Source organism: Engraulis encrasicolus, chromosome 24 (assembly GCF_034702125.1).
Source record: "Engraulis encrasicolus isolate BLACKSEA-1 chromosome 24, IST_EnEncr_1.0, whole genome shotgun sequence".
NCBI lineage: Eukaryota > Metazoa > Chordata > Actinopteri > Clupeiformes > Engraulidae > Engraulis > Engraulis encrasicolus.
The window spans coordinates 26,555,282-26,562,131 of record NC_085880.1 but is presented as its reverse complement, the minus strand read 5'-3'; the positions used below and the strand labels follow the sequence as shown (position 1 = coordinate 26,562,131).

At 40.0% G+C, this 6,850-nt stretch overlaps 1 protein-coding gene across 1 annotated transcript in view; it reads right to left on the bottom strand.

Annotated features, from left to right (window-relative positions):
* Positions 1–6,797: 6,797 nt before the first annotated feature.
* LOC134441017 (probable JmjC domain-containing histone demethylation protein 2C) overlaps positions 6,798–6,850 on the bottom strand; it is a 145,945-nt gene continuing 145,892 nt past the window's right edge. The window contains exon 27 of the mRNA XM_063191207.1: positions 6,798–6,850. This exon is cut by the window's right edge and continues 1,070 nt beyond it. The gene's annotated coding sequence lies outside the window, so the exon portion shown is untranslated.

Genomic DNA, 6,850 nt, shown 5'->3' with positions numbered 1-6,850 from the left:
TTGTATCACATATCAGGAAGTTTTTTTGTGATGACAGGCATACATGTGTGTCGCGTTGGCTGTGTGTGTGACAGGAGCATTGTAAAGAGCAGTTCACTTCTCCAGTGACGAGTGAGCAGGCAAGATAGGAAAAATAGCCCCACGCACACACACACACACACACACACACACACACACACACACACACACACACACACACACACACACACACACACACACACACACACACACACACACACACACACACACACACACACACACACACACACACACACACACACAGGGGCGTAGCATCACATTTTGGGCCCCATGTCCAATCAACTTCAATGGACCCTCCCTAGCCATATAGTATCTTCATCAATCGGATTGTGTGTGGGCCCCTTATATAGGCCTACATGGGGCCCTGGTGACTAAGTCACACTCTACCCCCCTGAATGACATCCCTGCACACACACACACACACACACACACACACACACACACACACACACACACACACACACACACACACACACACACACACACACACACACACACACACACATACGCACACACACACACACACACACACGTGTGGATAAACATAACAAATCCATTGTGGCAGGTGCGTTTTAACCCCCTAAATGGGAGTTTGGAGTGTATTCTAAAACTCAATGAATGGGTAAACGAGAAGCCAAAACTGATGTGTTTTCAAAAATATGCATATACACGTATATGTCAAAACAACTTCTAACTCTGCATCATACACTTGAACTGTAAGCCTATTTGTGTTAGTTTATGTCAGCTTCTCATTCATACAGCGCTGTATGTCGATTGGCAAGTTAATGCAACCTCCTTACAGACTGTGATCATTTCGTTTTTGATTTAAACAAATTTTGGTCATTATTTTCATGAATGAAATGTATTGCAAACTGTGTTGTGGCAAAGGGCTTCTGAATATGCTAACCAGAGCTTAGAGACCACAGGGTAACGCTTTACTTTACGGTACAATTATCATACGTAATTACTGTGTACTTTCTGGGTAACAGCAGGGTAACTGAGAGAAGTTACATGGTATCTAATGGGTAAAAAGGGGGTAATTACGAAGTAAATACCATTAATTGGGTAACAAAAGGGTAACAGAGAGAAGTTTGATGATTAGATGGTTAGAAAATACGCAGCAGTTTCATAGTAATTCTTGAGATATGGGTATTACATAGTATTTACTTTGTAATTACCCCCTTTTTACCCGTTAGATACTGTGTAACTTCTGTCTGTTACCCTGTTGTTACGCAGAAAGTAGGCCTACACAGTAGTTACTGTACCGTTAAGTAAAGCGTTACCAGCCACAGTGTATGTTTGAGTGTTCCTCCTGCTGTTTAAGCACTAAATATTACATACATGACGACTACTGCCTTCTGTCATGCCCACTATATGTACATTGCCAAGTTACTTACTACTGTTATCTCTCTGAAGCACCAATACAGTAGCATACTTGATTAAGTTACTTCAGGTTAGTAATTTCAGTATTGGTCATGGTTCACTTTTGGTTCACAATTTTTAAAAACCCAATCTCACGGACCTGGACAAGACTCCATCACATATCCTTCCGCCCTTAGGTGGACATATCCTTCCGTCCTTTGATCATACAGTCTCCTTACATGAACACATCCCAGTTACGATACTCCAACAACAATAAGAAATTTCACAAATATAGCAATTAATATAATCTTACAGTATGTTTTGATATTACATATTTCCCCCATTCAGACATATCTATGAGTAAGTCTGTCACTGTCTGAGAAATGCAGAGGAGCAAACTGTAGCATAACAATGACATGTCACTAATTTCAGATGGCGGCTTTGACATCTGTCTTGACGTGTGCTTAGAAGCTGCACTTGTACATGTGACAAGTGACATTGTGGTCGTCCAAGAAGTGACTTTGTTAAAGTGTCAGATGTGTCTCAGTCTCATCCAGAGGTGGAGATCTCAACTAAAGAAAGTACCAAGAGTGACACTGAGGCACCGTAGCCTGGTCCTGCCCATCCCATAATACTACCATTTCATTTCGTATTCATGGTATGGAGGTTATTTGATCTGATGCGATTGCAGGAAGCAGGAAGCAAATTTTTGGAAAAATCAAAGATTTGACCTATAAGTTGTTGAACAAACATGTCTGACGTCTATCTATGGCGATGTAGGACCGTTTAACAGAAACGTATGGCAGAACATCCTACGGTAGGATAAAATTACAACATAGGACCGTTTGTCAGAACACCGGTGCAAAACCTACCGGTCAACATCGCTCCACAGAAAACAGATACCAGACGTAGTGCGGAGCCAAGTCTCTTGGCGGAAGTAGGTAGTGTAAACATGGACATTGTCGGACGACCCAGAACTGATATTGTTGCTGTTACTGTTTGCTGTTATCTGGTAAAAGTTGATTAGAAAGACACCCCATGCCATGTGGTGGCTCAAACGCTTGGGGTCAGGTGTCACTGACCCTACAAGACAAAGGACCTTGGCCACCTCTCCCTACAGTATATAAGCCTATGATAATGAGCCCCTCTTTGAGTTCTTTCTCCCATGCACAAGACGTGTGTGTCTCTCTCTGTTTCTCTCTCTCTCTCCCTCTCTCTCTTTGTCCTAAACATTATGAGGTTATCTTGGCTTTGATTTGGTTGTATCTTATGTAACATACAGTAGCATTGAGTTCAATGTAATGTTACCTTGCAGTTGATAATTAAGTTGTCAGACAACTTTCATTCATTTGTATCTCCTCATCTGTATCATGCCATTCAAAGTTATATACTTTTACAGTAGGATGGTGCTCGAGGCTAGGGGCACAGTATACCCCACAGATATCCTATTGGAAGACTAGACACGTCATCGCGTTTTTCAAACACGTCCGCGCAGGTCGGCCATATTAGTACAGCCTAAACTCTCCACAGACTCTCTGTTAAACCTGAAGTAAACTGAAGAATTGAAACGTTAAGATACTGAAAAATGTATACTGTTGCTTCGCTGAAATATTGACACGTGTATATACACGTACATAGCCTAGTAGGGCTCCTTAAAACTTAAGTGTAGACTGGGGTAAAACGCCCAGGAGAGTAATATGCTTCCCACTTAGCCTATTTGTCCAAAAATTAGATAGACCTACAGCAAATACACATACCATTGCTGTGCATTACGTTGACGGCATGGATATATTCATTGCACCAAATTAAAGACGACATGACGTACTGGAAGAGAGATTTACAGTGCAACAAGTTAATTCTATCTAGATGGCTTAAGCGTCACGACTCACTTTGAACACAAGGTGGAGCTGTCTAAACCAAAGCAGAATGTAGGCCTATACATATGAATGTTTATTTGTTATTTTACCGAAAATATAAAAGAATACTTTGTGCATTTGTTTATGGGATCTAAGTAGGTAGGAATTTTAGAAGTGCAATTCACAACAATTCACATGTAGCTAATCAGCCATTCCATTGCATGGTTATTCAGTTCCATTGTTAGTTTGGTCATAGTCTCTGGGTTTTGTATTCAGGTCTATTGAGAGATTGAACAGATGGTTAGTAGATGAGATGTTTGAAATAGATGGATTTAGTCATTAACACAGGCATTCCAGTTAATTTAACTCAGAGTGTGTGTGTGTTGGGTGTCATTGGCCTGGAAAAAACAATATTTTGTTAGTGCTCAAAAAGCTAGCTTTCTTGGGTGCTACAAAGGCTATACAGTTGTATTTCACACAAAGTAATATTTCAGTTTGATATGATACCTATGAACAAATGTGAAACCAGGATTTTTTTGGCTCCTGAAAGGAACTGTTTGTGGCCCCGACCCCAACTATATCAAGATCATCCTAGGGCGCCGTGAAACCCTGAGGCCGCTGACTTCGCCTGACTCACCCCCTCTGGAGACTTTTATAGTCTTGTCTGGTCTTGGATGACCAGAAATACTGTATGTCTTCATGATCTTTCTAAAGAATGTTCTGAATGCCGGTCATTAATTCAAGTGCGGCATTCAGGGCCAAGAACTTAAATGCCAGACTAAAACAAAAAAACAGCCCTCCTGCTGCCAACTAAGTTTTAAAGAAATCTTCCTAGGATGCATTTACAGCCATTATTGCTTCTCTGCTTATAAAATTTCACACATTACTGAAAGATCAGAAATAATTCTGCAATGAGATTTACAGTCTGACCTCAAAAAGTGTTGGAAACAAAGTGCCGGTTAGGCTATATTTTTAAAAAGCATATTGGCTGTTCAATTCACTCAAATAATGTGTTTTGTTTTTGAACCTGTGTGAGAGAGGCAAAATTCGAAACTACAATTCCTGTCATTATGTCATTAAACCTCATTATCATTCAAGATGTAGTAGTATTCCACATCAGATTTCTCTATAAAATGAATGTAATCCATGACCAAGTATTTGGGAGCATCTGATCACTATATGTTGCAGAGATGGTCTATTGGGAAGAACTAAAAAAAAAATCTTTGCTTTAACCATTTAACACAGAGCATGTGGAAAATATCATGCTTATGGAAGAATACAAAACTTCCTAACCACTGAGATTTGTATGTGGGTTACAAATAACTTAAGTGCATTTTTCATTCACTGTAAACTCATCATTACATTCAATAGTGGCTTGGGTATATGAGAGCTGGCAATCACGCCACTACTATACAAATCCGCTATGCATTATGACAGCACAGAAAAATGGCACAATTGGTCACACAGCTTTTGCCAGTGGAACGACCACGTATACCCAGTGTTAATGTGCAGTGTTAATTCGAGAGACACCCAAGAGAGTTCGAGCAACACTATGAGTGATACAATTCAATCTCTGCAGTGTTGAATTAACGTAAATATACTGTGCTTAATATACTATACTGTCCATTAGCACACAGTACGATCATGCTAATTTGAGTCTATGAGAGCGCAGAAAAATGGCACAATTGGTCACACAGCTTTTGTCATTGGAACAGTGCATAATGGTCAGCATACAGTACCCATAAGTGTGCGCGCGCTCACACACACACACACGCACACACACACACACACACACACACACACACACACACACACACACACACACACACACACACACACACACACACACACACACACACACACACACACACACACACACACACACACACACTGCCATCATGCTCAGGGCCACTGATAGTTTTGGCGGGGCCCAGGACAAACCCATCTGTAAGGCACCCCGACTCATTACAAAGTGACAGAGATAGCCACTCCTGCCCTACCCCCGCTCTGGGCCCAGGACAACTGACCCCTTGGTCCCTCCCTGTTGGATTCCCTGATCATACTAATTAGGTGCTGTTGCATGTGCATGTACACATGTTGAGCCAAGCGGCCAGTCACACTTATCAGATGTGGAAATATGTATCATTTAACAGCAGGCAGCCGACTTAATCCCCTAATCCCCCCCAGCCAGGAAGCTCATCAGTCTAACTAACACACTGTCACTGCTACTATGCTACTCTGAATGATAACTACATGAATAGCTCATGTGCATTTCAACTTAAGCTGCGTTTCCCCAACCACCCACCCACACCACCTCAAACCATCCCCCTGTGTCATTATCAGTTTCATTTGAAGAATCTGTGAAGTAGCGTAGGTCTGACTTGATTAATGTCTGTGAGTTAAAAAAAAAAGACACACTGATAAAAGGGGCACAGCCAGATCGTCAGTTGGTGGCCCGTGATACTGATAAACTCACAAATCTCAATGAAATTAGCGACACTTGCTTCATTCATTTTGTTGAACAGGGAAATAGCAAATGAAAAATATGATAGGGCAAGAAACATAATGATTACCATCAGCTCTGATACTCGGACTCATATTGGCATTAATGAACACATTTTATAATTTCAGTTTTTTATGAAACTGATGAAAATCATATTCAGCATCAAGTCATAATCATCATCAATCATTTTTACACAAATATGTATTGTATTATTTCATTTGGACAATTGAATGGGCAAATCAATCATTTCCTTACCATATAAAATGATAGGCACTTAAGCCACTTGTCAGTAATGAATGTATTGTTTTAAATGGCTGCGCCTTCTTGCATCATCTTCTTGGTAATTCGTAGCTTTGGGTGACTTATCATGTATAGCGAACATGGAAAAAAAGTGAAAAATAAAACATCATGCTGAAAGTGTATTTAAATTTTCTACCAGCAGATGGCAGCATTGACCAACTTGTAAATGCAATGCCAGACTTCAGCGTCTGTCTGTGCTACTATGCAACTGTTTCCAAACTGCAGGGACCCCAAAGAATATTTTCTCCATATTCCCATATTCCAAATGCCAACATTATTTTGTCCCTTATTATTGCAAAATTTAAATGTTAAAATCATAGTTAAGGTAAGCCTAAATATAGCCTACATTACATTCACCATTCAAGTACTTAATAGGAACAGCTATAGTGGTTATATGAAAGCATATTATTCAAGGTTCCCTCTGCTACCCCCCTCGGTACTTCTGTGAGTCTCCTAGGGGTCCTGACCCCTAGTTTGGGAACCATTGCACTACGCAGTTTAGACATCAGAATCCACATGTATGTTCTGAAAACAATCATTAATTATTAAATCAATCTAATTTATGGTTTTTCTTTTTAGGTAATACGTATTACAAAGATGATCTGAAGTTGGAAAATGTGCATACAACCCCAACACTGTCATTTTCCAAAATGTATTATTATGTCAAAACAAACAAAAAAGAAAAAATCATTCTCATATTTTGATAAATCCATTTTAATGGAAAATGTAAAACAGCTTGTTGACTCAAATGTACAAAGCACAGAAACACATCGAAAACAAATCCAAAACA